This window comes from Schistocerca serialis, chromosome 4 (assembly GCF_023864345.2).
Source record: "Schistocerca serialis cubense isolate TAMUIC-IGC-003099 chromosome 4, iqSchSeri2.2, whole genome shotgun sequence".
Taxonomy (NCBI): Eukaryota; Metazoa; Arthropoda; class Insecta; order Orthoptera; family Acrididae; genus Schistocerca; species Schistocerca serialis.
The window spans coordinates 475,463,807-475,482,904 of NC_064641.1; the positions used below are offsets into that span (position 1 = coordinate 475,463,807).

The 19,098-nt window shown below is 45.1% G+C and overlaps 1 protein-coding gene and 1 non-coding gene across 2 annotated transcripts in view; one reads left to right on the forward strand and one right to left on the reverse strand.

Moving 5' to 3' along the window:
- Positions 1 to 19,098, forward strand: part of LOC126475150 (GTP-binding protein Di-Ras1) — a 1,323,975-nt gene that overhangs the window by 826,255 nt on the left and 478,622 nt on the right. The gene's annotated exons all lie outside the window — the stretch shown is intronic.
- Positions 1,141 to 1,215, reverse strand: Trnat-ugu (transfer RNA threonine (anticodon UGU)). The gene has a single exon. It is a non-coding gene; the product is annotated as a tRNA-Thr (tRNA).

Here is a 19,098-nt window from a genome sequence, read left to right on the forward strand (position 1 = left end):
GGTGGAGGTTTAGAAGAGTTGAAAGCTTACAAGCTGCCTGCGCAAGGTAGTGGTCCTTTTACGAGGAATTTGCCATGAGCCTCAGGTAGCCAAACTGGCATTCCCGTCTGTTCACTCCCCCAGCTCATTCGACAGGAGTGCTTATGTCGAAAGAAACATGAAATTCTTCGCAAAAGAGTTTTAGCAAGATATCAGATCTCCAGCCAGGTGCCGTTACGACGCCTCGGAATAACGTTGGTGTAAACATTCAGAATCCAGCCTTCTGTTTGGGTCGTACTGTTATGTTCTGGAAAACCCGCATTTCCTTTCCATGTCTACATGCAGAGCATGGGATAGACCCCTTTTAGAATTGTAGCATGGAGTGGGAAAGAGTCTCTGGCTTCCTCCATAGCTGACAGCCCCATTGTTTCAATACTGAGAAAATATACGAGAGAAAGAGATTCTTTAACAGCTTCGCTTGAGTTTTACTGGCCAGCACTTGGAATTTTTGTCAAAATTCTGACGAGAAACTGCAAGGTTCCAGGCCGACCAGGAGGAGGACCTTAATGTTACACTTCGGGAGAGTAAACACTTCTCTATAGGCTTTTGATGAAGAAACACTTTACTGTAGACTTTTGCAGAGTAATGATTTAACTTTAGATTTTCGGAGATATAAGACTCCAGGTTAAGACGGTGGGGGGGGGGGGGGGGAGGGGGAGGATTACTGTTGAGACGAGCCTTGCTGCCACTAGAAGGGTGTCTGTACTTAAGCATTAAGTAGAAAGAGAGGGCTGAAATGACAATCCATATGTTCGGTAAGATAGGATATCGTAGCATGCGAAGTCGTAGTTGAGGCAAGAAGTTAATTCGCTCCCTTCAGGAGTCGAGTACGCGATTTTAAAGTCAAGCATCCTGCTTGTCACTTTCAATGCGCAATTTCGGCAGTCTTGCGGTGTTCGCTCTTATCTCTCCCTGTGCTTTCAGTATTTATGTAACAGCTTACACATTCATTGGACGTGTCACTAATTATTAACGTAACTGTGTTTCGTCATCCTCAACAACCTGCACCAACGTTATACTTCAGAATGAAATGATAATTAACTCAAGACTCTAAGTGTCGACAGGCGTTGATATACATCAAAGGGTACAGTTGAAAATGTGTGCCCCGACCGGGACTCGAACCGGGGATCTCCTGCTTACATGGCAGACGCTCTAACCATCTGAGCCACCGAGGGCACAGAGGATAGTGCGACTGCAGGGATTTATCCCTTGCACGCTCCCCGTGAGACCCACATTCCTCCCATTACTCGCGGCAGACAATCTTACCGAGTCCCGTAAGAGTTCGGACAATGCGTGTGCATCCAGCACAGAAGAAGAAGGAGGTCAATGGCCGGTCAGCCTTAACTACATGAAGATGGTATCTGTTCTTTCGGACATGTCCGAAAGAACAGATAGCATCTTCATATAGTTATACTTCTAATCCCCTGTCCGTTTGTGAACGGATGTTTTAAATATCAGGGGGCAGTTCTAATCTAATGGCTATAGTGATCATTTGTTTCAACTCATAATTAAAAGATCTCTCCTCCCGTTAATATATCTATGTGAGTGGTATGTTAACCATTTGTTTCATGCTTAATTGAGCGACACTTACTAACATTCGTTTGTATAAGACGCTTACGTTGTGCAACAGCATCCTTGTGTTACATTAATTTACATGACCATCTTCGGTGGTTCTCCACCCTGTTGGTCACCTGAGTTTGGTATTGTGCTTCCTCAGGGTCAGCTCCACAGTAAGATATTTCAGTATGTAATACGGCAGCCTCACACATACACATTTATCAATCATTTTGACAGCACTCTCGTATTGGTAACTTGTGACAAAAGTCACAGGATACCTGCTAACATCGTTTCCGACCTCCTTTTTCCCGGCGTAGTGCAGCAGCTCGACGTGGCGTGGGCTCAGCAAGTCGTTGGAAGTCCCCTGCAGAGATACTGAGGCATGCTGCCTCTACAGCCATCCATAATTGCGAAAGTGTTGCCGGTGCAGGTTTCTGTGCAGGTACTGATCGCTCGATTACGTCCCATAAATTTTCGGTGAGATTGATATCGGGCGATTTCGGTGGCCAGACCATTCGCTCAAACTGTCCGGAATGTTCTTCAAACCAGTCGCGAATAATTGTGGCCCAGTGATATGGCGCATTGTCATCCACAAAGATTTTACCGTTGTTTGGGAAAATGAAGTCCATGAATGGTTGCAAATCTTCAAGCAACCCAACACAATCATTTCCAGTCATCGGTCAGTTCAGTTGGACCAGAGAACCCTGTCCATTTAATGCAAACACAGCCCAAGCCATTATGGAGCCACCACCAGCTTGCGCATTGCCTTGCTGACAACTTGGGTCCATGGCTTCGTGGGTTCTGCGCCACACTCGAAGCCTACCATCACATCTTACCAACTGAAATCGGGAATCATCTGACCAGGCCACAGTTTTCCCGTCGTCCAGAGTCCGACTGATATGGTGACGAGCCCAGGAGAGGGGCTGCAGGGGATTTTGTAGGGTAGCAAAGGAGCTAGCTTCGATTGTCTGCTGCCGTAGCACATTAACTCCAAATTTCACCGCACTGCTCTAATAAATGTGTTCGTCGTACGTCTCAAATTGATTTTTGCGGTTATTTCACGCAGTGTGTTTGTCTTCTGACACGCAAACACAGCTGCTCTCGGTCGTTAAGCGAACGCAGTCGGCCACTGCGTTGTCTATGGTGAGAGGTAATGTCTGAAATTTGATGTTCTCGGCACACACTTGACTTTCTGGCTTTTGGAATACTGAATTCCCTAACGACTTCCAAAATGGAATGTCCCATGCGCGTAGCTCCAATTGTTCAAAGTCTATTAATTTCCGTCGTTAGGCATAATACAGGCGGAAACTTTTTCAAATGAAGCATCTGAGTACAAATGACACTCAATAGAGTGACCTTTTATATCTTGTGTACCCGATATTACAGCCATTTGTACGTATGCATATGGCTATCGCACGACTTTCGTCACCCCAGGGTATGTCAAACTGAATGAACGAAACCAGGTGAAGAATTATTGTGAAATTAAGTTAATAATTTTCGGTTTATAATTTACTCATGTCACTCACGGTTAATAACAGTGCAACTCTTGCAGATGTTCTTCACTCTAACAGTGTCAGCTTTACAATTCGAAGAAAATAACGCACATCGGCGGAGTTAATAATCAAATAGCGATACGCCTACATCTTTAATGTCACACCATTTCATTCATAGTCACTACATTTGTGAAGTGCTACATAAAAGAGGCAAAGAGATCTCCGGCACCAGCTACTGGTTAGAAACCTCGCACTTCAACACGATAAACAAAGCACGTTACCAATGCCAGAACTCTATTTCATTGGATGTTCATAGTGATCTTGCGAGTCACTGGTGTAGCCGCTTCGACATCAAGCGTACTGGAAGACTGGTCGAAATACTGTTGCACTGAACTGCCTGTAAGGAAGAGACTGCATTTGAAGCATGTTGCTACGCTGACCGAAGTCCACACCGACGCCCAGAACTCGCGCCAAGTTGCGACACCTACAGGCAAAATCCTTGAGTTCGGGGAAGCCAAATACGTCCAGCGGTTAACAGTATCTTGTTACACCTGGCAGTACAGGCAATACAGAAGTTGCGGTGTAGAAGATCCAAGCAGTGGGAGTGAAATGGCTGATAATGGCTGAGCTATTCATTTTCACTGGGTTTTGTACGTAATACTCAAAGAGCCGTTACTTCTCAACTACCAAAAATTAGGTACTCTTTGTAATATGATCAAGAAATCTCTGAGATCGTCGATACTTATAGATTCTATCTATCCTTTCGAAAAAAGCCTGCATGCACATTAGTTCTCTTTCTTTCTAGCTCGCTCACTCTCTTCTAGCTATTGTTTATCCAGTCGTACGGGTTAGCAGTTTTCATCATTTGGCAATTTTTTTTTATTTCGATTTATCTCTGTGTCTTCATGCCCTTCGAGTCGCCACAGTCGTCAAGGCAATCTACGACAGAGATGTAGTGTGCGCTATCTGTGTGTAAGTCTTGTTAACTTAGTCATGTGTGTTATCCCATTTTACCTGTTTGTGTATGATATTTTTTGAGGTGAATATTAAGTATAAGCCCAGCATTTGGTTAAACGAGCGTGGGAATCCGCACATAAACGACACTCAGCATTGTCTCTGCGCTACGGCAATGGTCGTTGATCCGCCACACAGATTCGATACGACGCTTGCCTCTCCTTCTTACTTAGCTAGCACGCTCCATTACACTCAAGGTTCTAAGAAACAGTCTGACAACCTTGTATGAGCGTTACTGGGTAGGTTGTGGTGAGAAATAACTGTTAAGAAAAAAATTTGATACGTTGCGTCGTTTCCGAGTTAATTAGCGTTGAAGTTAGCCAATCAGGCCGAAGAGCGCCCAAATTAAAGTGACTCGCCAGGTACAATTAGTGTCAGTTATTCTCACAGCGTAGATGTCCCCAGCCTCGAGATCGATTCTTACTACCAAGCCATTTATACATATAGGGTGGTCCATTGATAGTGACCGGACTAAATATCTCACGAAATTAGGATCAAACGAAAAAATTAGAAGAACAAATCTGTTCGAACGTGACGGTGCAAAACAGATGGCGCTATGGATGGCTCACTATTTGGCGCTGCAATAGGTCAAATTGATAGAAACTGCATTTTTTAAAATAAGTACCCCCATTTTTTATTACAATTTCGTATAGTACGTAAATAGATATGAATGTTTCATTTGGGACATTTGTTTCGCTTTGTGATGGATGACGCTGTAATATTCCAACACTTATAATATGCCTCACCCATTTAGATGCACAGCTGGTAACAATGTAGTTTTTTTAAATTAAAACACAAAAAATAGCTACGTTTGGACTTTATTTCTGTTGTTACAATGTGATACATTTACTTTTGTGATCTTATCATAAATTATGTGAACGCATACTGTTACTGCGTGAGCAACCGTAATAACCTCATTAACGTAATAAATGCTCAAAATTATGTCCTTCAGCTTCAATGCATTTGGCAATACGCGTAACGAAATGCCTCTGAACAGCGAGTCGATCGCCTTCAGTAATTGTCGCACATGCATTGACAATGCGCTGACGCATGCTTTCAGGCGTTGTTGGTGGACCACGATAACAAATATCTTTCAATTTTCTCCAAAGAAAGAAGTTCCGAGATGTAAGGTCCGGTAAACGTGCCCGCCATGGTATGGTGCTTCTACGACCAACCCACCTGTTGTTTAATATTCTATTTAATACCACTTCCACTGCACTCGTATTATGTGCCGGCCATCAATTATGTTGAAAGGACATCGCCATTCTGTCATGAAGTGAAACATATTGTAGTAGAATCGGTAAAACATTAATTAAGAAATCGGCATACGTTGCAACATTTAGATTGCCCTCTATCAAATGAGGGTCAATTAGATGTCCTCCCGTCATTCCATACCTACATTAACCCACCAGGGTCTCTGATGTTCCACTTCTCACAGCCATCAGTATTTTCCGTTGCCCGACAGTGCATATTATGCCGGTTTATGTTACCTCTGTTTGTGAATGACGCTCCGTCACTAAATACAACTCTTGAAAAAAAACTGTTATCGTCTCGTAGTTTATCTTGTGCCCAATGGCAAAAATTTACACGACCTTCAAAATCATCGCCATGCGATTCCTGGTGCATAGAAATATGGTAAGGGTGAAATTTATGATGGTGTAGAATTCTCAAAACTGACGTTTTTGAAATTCCCGATACCCGCTCAGTTTGTCTGCTACTGATGTGCAAATTAGCCTCAACTGCAGCTAAAACACATATTCGGGCATCTTCATGTGTTACAGTTCTTGGGTGCGTCTTCTTCTTTGGCTAAACTCTTCCAGCTCCAGCTACTTTCAATACATTTACTATCCGACAAAAGGTCCGTACACCTGGATGCTCTCGGTCAGGATAACCATCAACATACATAGCCCAAGCTTGTTGGGCATTTTGATCACAATAACCACATAAACACCATATCTACCTTTTTGGCGACTGTTAAACGTTCCATTTCTACAAGAGTATGTCTTCCGCGCAATTATTATGACTGGACAAGCGTTTTTCTTCCTTTATTGAATTTCGATTCCCACCCAGAGGGGGGAGGGGGGAGGGACTGGCAGCAGCTTAATATGCCGCTCTACAGCCTACAGAAGAGTTAAAAATATAATGAGAAGATCGCAAAAAAATTAAAAAAAACAAGCGATAAAACGGTGACTTTTTAAAAACTGTAAAATGGCGGATAGTTGTGGAAGATAAAATAGAAAAACACTGGGCTGACGATGCCAATGAAGACACACACTAAGTAGACAGGTAAAATTAAAAAAAAAAACACGGCGACAGTCTGGTTTCTGTTCGCAAGAGATAAAAAACACATATAGCGACAGTACGGTTTCTGTTCGCAACACTTAAAAAAAAGGGGAACACTTAACTGCACTATAGACTAGACATGAAGATAGCACACCACAGCCTAAGGCAGATTTGGGGGCAAGGGTTGGAGGATCCTGACAGATGAGAGGAAGAAAAAAGGAGGGAGCCGATGGAGGGAGAAGACACGTAAAAAAGGAGGGCGGCACGGCAGACACGAGAAGGAGTGGGGAAGGCAGAGGAGGGGAAAGCAAAAGGACTCAGGGAAGAGAAATGGAGTGAAAGAGAGGGTAGGCGGGGAAAAACAGGAAGGAAGTGGGGGGGTGGGGGTGGACAAGAGTTTTTTTTCCATATGTGATATGGTACAATACAGCATCACTGGTCTTTTGCGGTCTAGCTGTGTTGGTGAGACAGTAAATTTATCCATAGGACAGTAATGCTGCATCACTGCAATACACTTTGGAGGAGTGGTGGTGGGACTTGGAGTCCCCTACCAATCTTCAACGGTGACAGTACTACATCAGTCAGGCAGAAAAACTTAGGCCATCATGGGCAGGTAGGGTGGGAAAGTAGTGGACGTAGAATATGGGGCCAGTCCCGCCAAAGGATGCATTCTTGGTGGGCATGCCAGGCCTATAGTTAGCCGTGGTCGGAATGCGATTCCTCTAAGATAGTTAGATTAACCGGATGTCGATGTCAGTGGCCTGGAAGTGTGGTCCCAACGTGGCGTAACCCATGGACAGTGTCCTGCAGGTCATCCACTTTCTCATGGAACCGCCACGCATTGTTGCGTATGGTTGTCTTGAGGGGATATCCTCTTCCACGTGGATAGTCACAATTGTCGTGAGTGGCGGGGTGTGCAGGCTCCACCTGAGAAGCTTGTTCTGCCGGCTCTGCAACGTCCACATATAGCGGAGCCATATGTGAGGACAGGATGGATAATTGCTGGGTAGATGTGGAGCTTGGTAGGCAAGTTAGGTTCCCTGCTGTGGAGGAGGGTGTACAAAACCCAGCCCCTTGTTGACGACATACTCCGCATGATGGTGGAAGAGCAACATGTTGGCCATCCAGACCCCAAGATAGGTGGTCGTTGGGGACCAGGTCACCTACACGCCTGCGATCGAAATATTGAGGTGGAGGACTGGGCACCGCTTGGTGAAATAGACTGCCGTAGTTTTGGCGGCATTGAGAGCTATTTTGTTTGTTCGCGACTGCTACGGTCGCAGGTTCGAATCCTGCCTCGGGCATGGATGTGTGTGATGTCCTTAGGTTAGTTACGTTTAAGTAGTTCTAAGTTCTAGGGGACTGATGACCATAGATGTTAAGTCCCATAGTCCTCAGAGCAATTTGAACCATTTTTTTTGTTTGTTCGGCACCAGGTGATGGTGGCGTCTACCTGTCACTGGAGACGGGCGACAATGGCGCCAGTGATACAGCCAGTGGTATATAGTGCTGTGTTGTCAGCATATTATGCCAGGTGCACTCGGGGATGACCAGCATATCATTATTAAAAAGGATGGAAGACAACACTGATCCTTGTGGAGTGCCCACCAACAATTGGCGAATGCTGGAACACCTTCTCCATTTAGCCACTTCGACAGCCCTACTGCAGAGGAAGTCATCCACGATCTTGACATAAATATCTAGTATAGGGGTCTGCGCCAGCATCTTGCGTACTAGGTTCTCTTGCCAGATGTTGTCGTAGACGTTCTGCAAGTCCAGAAAAACGGCAGCTGTCGACTTGGCGCTGTTGAAGCCTTTGCTGACGTGTTCATTGATCCATAGGACCTGAACTTCGGCAGAGAGGTGCGAAGTGAATCCAAACTGTTCACGTCGGATCGTCCCAGCCGCCACCAGGGGTTGGGAAAGTCGGTGGAGGATCACAGATTCAAGGACCTTCGCCATAGTATTTATGAGGCTGATGGGCCTGTTGTTGGTGGGGACTGCAGGGTCCTCGAACCGCTTGGGGATCGCAATCAGCTTGGCTTGTTTCCACTGGAGGGGGAAAAAGCCAGATGTGAAACAACAGCGCGGCAGATGGCAAAAATGTTTTTTTAAAAAGTCTATCCAATCCATGGGCTGACCGGCCACATTGGGCAGCCTGGGTTGGACAGTTACGGAAAGTGGCAACAGCTGTCAGGATATCGTGTTTCCTGTAGTTCATCTGGAGAAAGGTTCTGGACAAGGGGGTGGTTTTGGGCCTCAAACGCATCCGCCAGCGTTTCCACAATTTGGAAGGTATTAATGACAAGCCAATTGCTGTGCATATAGGATGGGCAGTGGCCAGAATAGAACGCCGCAGGGGCGAATGACAGCCCAGTCACACTAATGGTGGCGGAGGAAAGCGGACATTCTGTCCTCCCATTGTTCAGACCTCCCGTTGGCGAGGCAGTGGCAGAATTCTCAATGGAGGCGTCTCATTTGGCGTTTGTCCTGAGGATCGCGAAACTGCTTCCACCGCTGGCGGTAATGGTTGTTTTGCATCTTCAGCTTCTGTAACAGGGAAGGCGAATCGTCCAGGGGGGTTAGAGCCTGAGGTACAGGGGAGGTGGAGAGTTTCACTGCTTTCAGTGGCTATACTGGCTGGTGTTGTCCAGTCGAGGTCGTGTCGAATGGTGTTATTAAATACACTGCCAAGCTTGTCCCAATCGCTGAGGGGCCGGCCGGATTGGCCGTGCGGTTCTAGGCGCTACAGTCTGGAGCCGAGCGACCGCTGCGGTCGCAGGTTCGAATCCTGCCTCGGGCATGGATGTGTGTGATGTCCTTAGGTTTAATTAGTTCTAAGTTCTAGGCGATTGATGACCTCAGAAGTTAAGTCGCATAGAGCTCAGGGCCAATCGCTGAGGGTCACAGTGGAACGAACATCAAATGAAAGGGCAGCATCGGTGAGGTGCAGTAGTACTGGGTCATGATTGCAGGCCAGTTTGTCGAGAACTTCCAGTGAAAACTGAGTGGTGATGTTTTTGAAAATGGTCACATCCAGAACATCTGACTGGCAGTTAGAACGAACTGGGATATGGGTATGTTCGTGGGAGCCATAGACCAATAGCGCTAAAGTATCCTCCAGGTCAAGGAGGAGGCAGCCTTTGGGATCAGAGTCCCCAGACTGCCAAGCCAGGTGCCTGGCATTGACATCTGCCTCAATGATGAGCCGTCGAGCTGTGTGACACGTTGCATTGTCCTGCTCGTAGATGCCATCATGCTGAGGATAAACAAACTGCATGTAGGGATGGACATGGTCGCCAAGGATAGATACATTCTTGTGGTTAACCCACTGTGCTTTCCAGAATGACGAGATCATCCCAGGGAACGCCACGAAAACGTTTCCTAAGGCATAACGCTCCCTCCTCCGGCGTGGACCCTTGCAACGATTGTTACAAGGTGTTTGTTTTTTGTCTGATGGAGCATAAAACGTCATTCATATGAAAAGACCAGCTGTCGCCGCTCAGTGGATGTCCAAAGCGGACGTCTGGTTGCGGTACTGGCGAGAAAATCGCAGCCTTCGTCGCTGATGAACAGCAGCAGGCATTGATGCCTGCTGTGAAGACCGATATGCAGCAACGTTCGCTGAACGATCGTTAAGCAGACAATGTTGATAGCCCCTTGTTTGATTTGTGCAGTCAGTTGCTCAACAGTTGCACATCGATTCCGGAGTACACATCTCCGCAGCCTATCCTCTACGGCCCGTCATGGCGGCATGAACCAGATACCTGCCGCGGATACACATACGCAGTAATGTTTGTTGCGAGGTCGTTGAGGAGACATCGTTAGTAGCCCCTTGTTTCATCCTGGCGGTCAATTACTCAACAGTTGCATGTCTATTCGCCTATACATATCCCTGCAGCTGTCGTTCACCCATGTTATGTATGGCTCGTGGTGCGCCACAGCTGCCTCGGCGCCGATTTGGATAGCGCCGCCGGCCGGAGTGGCCGAGCGGTTCTAGGCGCTACAGTCTGGAGCCGCGCCACCGCTACGGTCGCAGGCTCGAATCCTGCCTCGGGCATGGATGTGTGTGATGTCCTTAGGTTAGTTAGGTTTAAGTAGTTCTAATTTCTAGGGGACTGATGACCTCAGAAGTTTAGTCCCATACTGGTCAGAGCCTTTTTTTTTTTTTTTTTTTTTTTTTTTGATAGCGCCATTTTGCCATGTACGGCATACTTTAACCACGGCGGTACGCTGACAGCTTGCAAATTTAGCCGTTTCGGAAGTGCCCGAAAGCCAATGATCCTGTCCAGTTGGACGTCACATCAATCGCGGCATCCCCCCGACAGGCTTTATACACCCCACACCCGTATAGCTGCGACCTGCCGTCCGTGAGTGGCTATTGCACTTTGACGTGGAACATGTGCGATGGTCACATTAATGTGACTGGACTGTGTACTTTCCTTTTCAAATTTCCTTTCACCTTTATCTTATTTGTATTTCATTGAATTAGTACGGTGAATGTACTTTGAAAGGAAAAACGGCTCACCTTTTCTTTGCATTTCTCTCTTAAAGTGTTTTGTGGCTCTCTGTAGTGAGGAAGTACCAATAGTCATCGTGACTGATTTCATCACATTTTCCGGTTACATAGCGCGTATAATTCGTTACAGCCAGTAGTATGCAGCGGCTTTCATTATGGAAAGGAAAAATACTTGTCAGGGAATAAAATATCTTCAGAGCTGCGTGCGTTTCTCGGGATTCTTATTACGCTAGTTAGTATCTGTGTTGCCAGTGCCAGATTTCTGGATTGTTAAGCTACACGGCACATTCGCTGGCTAACGTGCTGAGAGTTAAGCTGTAAGATATCAGGTCACTTCAACATTCCAGTTCTAAAACACTCCCGAGGTTTCGTGTGGAATCCCTAACACGCCGTAATCGGTGTAAATGAAGCTTTAATGAATTTCGAAAGTGAGACTGCAGCAGCCTGTGACCGAGATGCGCGTTCCTCGACGCTGCTAGGGATTCAGCCTTGCATGCTTAATTAGATTCGCGTAAACAGAGGCCGCTTCGCGGCTCGGAAATGCGAGACGCTGCCCAGGCTGCAGCGACAGAGCGCCAGCTCTCCTGCGAGGGCGTCAACCGATTACGTCTACGCCACTGGCAGTCGTGTTCCCGCCGGTCCGTTGCAAGCAGAGTTCTGTAACTACTACGTAGAGCTCAAATCTATGTCTCTTTGTCCACACTGACGCTTTTGTGTACACGACTGGCCATTAAAATTGCTACACCAAGAAGAAATGCAGATGATAAACTGGTATTCATTGGACAAATATATTATACTTGAACTGAAATGTGATTACATTTTCATGCAGTTTGGATGCATAGATCCTGAGAAATCAGTACCCAGAACAATCACCTCTGGCCATAATAAAGGCCTTGATACGCTTGGGCATTGAGTCAAACAGAGCTTGGATGGCGTCTACAGATACAGCTGCCCATGCAGCTTCAACACGATATCACACTTCATCAAGAGTAGCGAGTGGTGTATTGTGACGAGCCAGTTGCTCGACCACCATTGACCAGACTTTTTCAATTGGTGGGAGATCTGGAGATGTTCTGGCCAGGGCAGCAGTCTAACATTATCCAGAAAGGCCCGTACAGGACCTGCAACATGCGGTCGCGCATTATCCTGCTGAAATGTAGGGTTTCGCAGGGATCGAATGAAGGTTAGAGCCACGGGTCGTAACACATCTGAAATGTAACGTCCACTGTTCAAAGTGCCGTCAATGCGAACAAGAGGTGACCGAGACGTGTAACCAATGGCACCCCATACCATCACGCCGGGTGATACACCATTATGGCGATGACGAATACACGCTTCCAATGTGCGTTCACCGCGATGTCGCCAAACACGAATGCGACCATCATGATGCTCTAAACAGAACCTGGATACATCCGAAAAAGTGTTGTTTTACCATTCGTGCACCCGGGTTCGTCGTTGGGTACACCATCGCAGGCGCTCCTGTCTGTGCCGCAGCTGCACGAACCGCAGCCATGGTCTGCGAGCTGATAGTCCATTCTGCTGCAAACGTCGTCGAACTGTTCGTGCAGATGGTTGTTGTCTTGCAAACGTCACCATCTGTTGACTCAGGGAGCGAGACGTGGCTGCACGATCCGTTACAGCCATGCGGATAAGATGCCTGTCATCTCGACTGCTAGTGATACGAGGCCGTTGGGATCCAGCACGGTGTTCCGTATTACCCTCCTGAACCCACCGATTCCATATTCTGCTAACAGTCATTGGATCTCGACCAAAGCGAGCAGCAGTGTCGCGATACGATGAACCGCAATCGCGATAGGCCGCAATCTGACCTTTATCAAAGTCGGAAACGTGATGGTACGCATTTCTCCTCCTTACACGAGGCATCACAACAACGTTTCGCCAGGCAACGCTGGTCAACTGGTGTTTGTATACGAGAAATCGGTTGGAAACTTTCCTCATGTCAGCATGTTGTAGATGTCGCCATCGGCGCCAACCTTGTGTGAATGCTCTGAAAAGCTAATCGTTTGCATATCACAGCATCTTCTTCCTGTCGGTTAAGTTTCGTGTCTGTATTACGTCATCTTCGTGGTTGGCAATTTTAATGGCCAGTAGTGTATATTGTCCAGTTAGTGCACGACGCTGTTTAATTGTACGTATAAATTAGTCATGTTGTTGTTGCGTCTTCAGTCCTGAGACTTGTTTGATGCAGCTCTCCATGCTACTCTATCTTGTGCTAGCCTCTTCATCTCCGAGTAACTACTGCAACTCAGATACTTCTGAATCTGCTTAGTGTTTTCAAATCTTGGTCTCCCTCTACGACTTTTACCTTTCACGCTTCCCCCTAGTACCAAATTGGTGATCCCTTGATGCCTCAGATTGTGTCCTACCTGGCGATTCCTTCTTCTTGTCCCACAAATTCCTCTTCTCCTCGATTCTGTTCAGCACCTCCTCATTAATTATGTGATCTTCCTATCTAATCTGCAGCATTATTCTGTAGCACAACATTTAGAAAGATTCTATTCTCTTTTTTTCTAAACTATTTATCTTCCATGTTTCAATTCCATACATGGCTACACTCCACACAAATACTTTCAGGAAGTATTTCCTGACACCTAAATCTATGTTCGATGGTAACAAATTTTTCCTCTTCAGAAACGCATTACTTGCCATAGCCAGTCTACATTTTATATTCTCTCTACATCGACCATCATCAGATATTTTGCTTGCCATGTATCAGAACTCCTCTACTACTTTAAGAGTCTCATTTCCTAATCTAATTCCTCAGCATCATTCCATTATCTTCGTTTTGCTTTTGTTGATTTTCATCTTATATCCTCCTTTCAAGACACTGTCAATTCCGTTCAAGTGCTCTTCCAGGTCCTTTGCTGTCTCTGACAAATTACAATGTCGTCGGCAAACCTTAAAGTTTTTATTTCTCCCCCTTAAATTTGAATTCCTACCCCAAAATTTTCTTTTGTTGCCTCTACTGCTTGCTCAATACACAGATTGAATAACATCAGGGATAGGGTTCAACCTGTCTCACTCCCTTCTCAATCACTGCTTCCCTTTCACGCCCCTCGACTCTTATAACTGCCATCTTTTCTCTGTACAAATTGTAAATAGCCTTTCGCTCCCTGTATTTTACCCCTGCCACCTACAGAATTTGAAACAGAGTATTCCAGTCATTATTGTCAAAAGCTTTCTCTAAGTCTACAAATGCTAGAAACGTAGGTTTACCTCTCCTTAACCTGTCTTCTAAGATAATCCGTAGGGTCAGTATTGCATCACATGCTCCAACATTTCTACGGAATCGAAACTGATCTTCCTCGACGTCAGATTCTACCAATTTTTCCATTCGTCTGTAAAGAATTCGTGTTAGTATTTTGCAGCCGTGACTTATTAAACTGGAGGGTATTTCGCCTGTCTCATACATCTTGCTCACCAGATGGAAGAGTTTTGTCAGGGCTGGCTCTCTCATGGTTATCAGTAGTTCTAATTGAATGTTGTCTATTCCTGGGGTCTTGTTTCGACTTCGGTCTTTCAGTGTTCTGTCAAATTCTTCTCGCAATGTCAAATCTCCCACTTCGTCTTCATCTACATCCTCTTCCATTTCCATAATACTGCCCTCAAATACATCGCCCTTGTATAGACCCTGTAATACTGCTTCCACCTTTCGGCTTGGAACTGGTTTTCCATCTGAGCTCTTGATATTCATACAAGTGATTCTCTTTTCACCAAAGGTCTCTTTAATTATCCTGTAGACAGTATCTATCTTACCCCCAAGTGATATATGCTTTTACATGCTTACATTTGTCCTCTATCCATCCCTGCTTAGCCATTTTACACCTCCTGCCGAGCTAATTTCTGAGACGTTTTTATTCCTTTTCACCTGCTTCATTTACTGCATTTTTATATTTTCTCCTTTCATTATTAAATTCAATATCTCTTCTGTTACGCATGGATTTCTATTAGCCCTCGTCTTTTGTCCAACTTAATCCTCTGCTGCTTTCATTATTTCATCTCTCAAAAATACGCATTCTTCTTCTACTGTATTTCTTTCCCCTGTTCTTGTCAGTCGTTCCCTAATGCTTTCTCTGAAACTCTCTACAACCACTGGTTCTTTCAGTTTACCCAGTCCCATCTCTTCATATTCCTACCTTTTTACAGTTTCTTCAATTTTAATCAACAGTTCATAAGTAATAAATTGCGGCTAGAGTCCACATCTGCCTCTGGAAATGTCTTACAATTTAAAACCTGGTTCCAAAATCTCTGTCTTATCTTTGTGTAATCTATCTGAAGCCTTCCTGTACAAATGGTTCAAATGGCTCTGAGCACTGTGGGACTTAACTTCTGTGGTCGTCAGTCCTCTAGAACTTAGAACTACTTAAACCTAACTAACCTAAGGACATCACACACATCCATGACCGAGGCGGGATTCGAACCTGCGACCGTTGCGGTCGCGCGGAAGCCTTCCTGTGCCTCCAGGCTTCTTCCACGTAAACAACCTTCTTTCGTGATTCTTAAACCAAGGGTTACCTATGATTAAGTTACGCTCTGTGCAAAATCCTACAAGGTGTCTTCCTCATTCATTCCTTACTCCCAGTCCATATTCACCTACTACTTTTCCTTCTCTCCCTTTTCATACTATAGAATTCCAGTCCCCCATGACTATTAAATTTTTGTCTCACTTAACTATCTAAATAATTTCTTTTATCGCATCATACATTTCTTCAATCTCTTCATCTACGGAGCTGCCGGCCGGTGTGGCAGTGTGGTTTTAGGCGCTTCAGTCTGGAACTGCGTGACTGCTACGGTCGCAGGTTCGAATCCTGCCTCGGGCATGGATGTGAGTGATGTCCTTAGGTTAGTGAGGTTTAAGTAGTTCTAAGTTCTAGGGGACTGATGACCACAGATGTTAAGTCCCATAGTGCTCAGAGCCATTTGAACGATTTGAACCATCTGCGGAGCTAGCTGGCATATAAACTTGTACTACTATGGTAGGCGTGGGCTTCGTGTGTGTTTTGGCTACTACAATGCGTTCGCTATGCTGTTCGTAGTAGCTTTTCGGTGTTCCTGTTTTTTTATTCATTATTAAAGCAGTTCCCACATTACCCTTACTCGATTTTGTATTTATAACTCTGTATTCACCTGACCAGCAGTCTTCTTCCTCCTGCCACCGAACTTCATTAATTCCAACTATATAAAACTTTAAACTATACATTTCTCTTTTTAAATTTTGTAACCTACCTGCCCGATTAAGGGATCTGACATTCCACGCTCTGATCCGTAGAACGCTAGTTTTGTTTCTCCTGATAACGACGTCCTCCTGAATAGTCCCCGCCCGGAGATCCGAATGGGGGACTACTTTACCTCCGGAATATTTTACCCATGAGGAAGCCATCATCATCAAACCATACAATAAAGCTACATGCCCTCGGAAAAAATTACGGCTGTAGTTTCCCCTTGCCGTTTGCAGTACCAGCACAGCAAGGCCGTTTTGGTTGATGTTACACAGCCAGATCAGTCAATCATCCAGACTGTTGCCCCTGCAACTACTGAAAAGGCTGCAACCCCTCTCATGAACCATACGCTTGTCTGGCCTCTCAACAGATAACCCTCCATTGTGGTTGCACCTACGGTACGGCTATCTGTATCGCTGAGGCACGCAAGCCTTCCCACAAACGGTAAGCTCCATGGTTCATGGTGGGGTAGGGAATGTCGATTTTTATAACAGAGGCGTTTTTTGTTGTAGTAGTATCTTCTCGTGAAATTTCAGTGTGTTTAGTATCTTCTCGTGAAATTTCTGTCGCCATATTTCTCGTCCACATGTGAAAATATTTTGTTGGTGCCCACCTGCATAGAGAGAAATGATCATTATAATAAAATAAGAGAAATCAGAGTTTGACAGAAAGATATAAGTGCTCGTTTTCCCCACACGCCATTCGAGAGTAGAATGGGAGGGTAGTGGCTTAAAGGTGGTTCGATGAACCCTCTGCCAGGCACTTAACTGTGAATTGCAGAGTAATCAAGTAAATGTAGATGTAGACATGTATACATGGTGAGTTAGCTGCCCCTACCGATGGATTGCGCAACACCTTTAGATACCACGCGCGAGATTTTTACACTCTCTCACTCGCCATGTGTAAACTGTTACTCCCACAGAAAAAATTATTAGAGCCTTTTTGTAGTTAAATTTCGGACTGGGACACGTTTTCACTGTAGGTCATAGATTTCGAGTTATTCAAGAAAAACGTACAAAAGTGACCTTCAAACACACACCTACTCCCACACTCAGTCCCCACTGGTCAGGATTTCTAATACGTTGTTCATAATATGTTATTCATAGTTCTCCCTCCTACCACTGTACAATAATATGGGACTGCACCAATTATTTATGATATTCGACCTTTTCTGATCTTCATTGCGTGGCCTTGTTACGCCACCAACTTAATCGAGCACTTACAAATTGTAAAACTGATGTTCGTGTAAATTTGGCATTGCATTTTTGTGTATTTTAACAGCGTAACGTAAAAAGTTGCATCGTTGTATTGGTCAGGCCCTCTCACTACAAAACTACTGTGTTTGTAAGGGCTTTAGTTTGGACTGAATTGTTAACGTAATTAGTTTTAGTGTAACGTTCGCAAAAGTAGTTTTTCTTTCATTACCCTTACGAGCACGTTTCAATTGATAATATTAAAGAAACAGCCGACTATGATGGTGCTTTAATAGCTCACTCAATTGAGACCAAACCCGAGCGAGGTGGCGCAGTGGTTAGCACAATCGACTCGCATTCTGGAGAAGGACGGTTCAAACCCCTGTCCAGCCATCCTGATTTAGGTTTTCCGTGATTTCCTTAAATCGCTCCAGGCAAATGCAGAGATGATTTCTTTGAAAGGGCATGACCGATTTCCTTCCTCATCCTTCCCTAATCCGATGGGACCGATGACCTCGCTGTTTGGTCCCCTCCCACCAAATCAGCCAACCAACAGAGACCAAAAAAGAACGAATATCGGGAATAGTTCGTGAAGTTCGAAATTTTTGTAGAGTGGTAGGAGGGAGTCCCATTAACAACAGCATACTAGAAATGCTGACTAGTGAGGAATGAGTGTTGAGGTGGACGTGCATTTGAAGGCCATTTTTGTACTTTTTCTTGTATAACTCGAAACTCGTGGCATCCAGTGGAATGCACCCCAATACAAGATTTAACTACATTAAATTTCCTACGAAAAGGTCACATTCATTATTTCAGTAGTCTAATAATTTGCACATAACGAGTGAGAGAAAATGAAAACTTCGTGCATGGTTTTTGAAGGTGTTGCAGGTTGCATAAACCCCGTTGCTAGGGGAAGCTAAGTCACCCTGTATACAACTTCCATCAGAAATGAGTAAGGCGCACATCAACAAAATCTAATCTTACTATTATCACATTTGGTTCTACATACACATCCACTCTTATACAGCATGACGGAAGATTTTGTTTGATGGTGGTGCCATCATTTTAAGCTGTTTAATTCCTCCCATGGACTTGATAACCGCCTGGTTTCGGTTAGCAAGCGAGTCCACAAGGTTGTGCAGGTACGTCGCATTCAAGTTAAGCGACTCGTGGATTTTATCGCACAGTTCCACCAAATTGCGCGGATGCTTATGTCTGTGTTTTACCCGCTGTTCCAACATGTCCCACACATATCCTATGAGGTTCAAGTCAGATGATTTCGCAGACCAATCGAGACTTAATAGTGTGTGGGAGTTTTCAGAAAACTAGTCATATTTTCTCCAGTCCGATGAACTTTGCTGTTGTCTTCATGTTCCTGTGTGAGCAATGAAAGGACCTTTATTCATTGCCTGCAGTTCTTGTTGTCGGGTTTGAAAGTAATTTTGATTCAAAATCCGTGAAACGTTTCTCCGATCCTTTTCAGTCAGTACCTTTTAGCGACCACAATTCTGACGTCGTGTTTCATGGCCACGTGTGTTATACCACTTCACTTAAAACTTCAGGGGTGGATAGGCCGTGTTCGATGCATAAAACTTCCCGTAAAGTTTCATCTCCGGTTACGGGAGACACCTTCACAGGTGAAGTGGCGAACTGCAATCAGAACTCGAGGGAGTGGCGAATACATAGGCAGTGTAGAGGGCACCACAATCCATCACATGACGTCGGTTACGAGATTATGTCTGGTGTTGCCAACTTTCTCG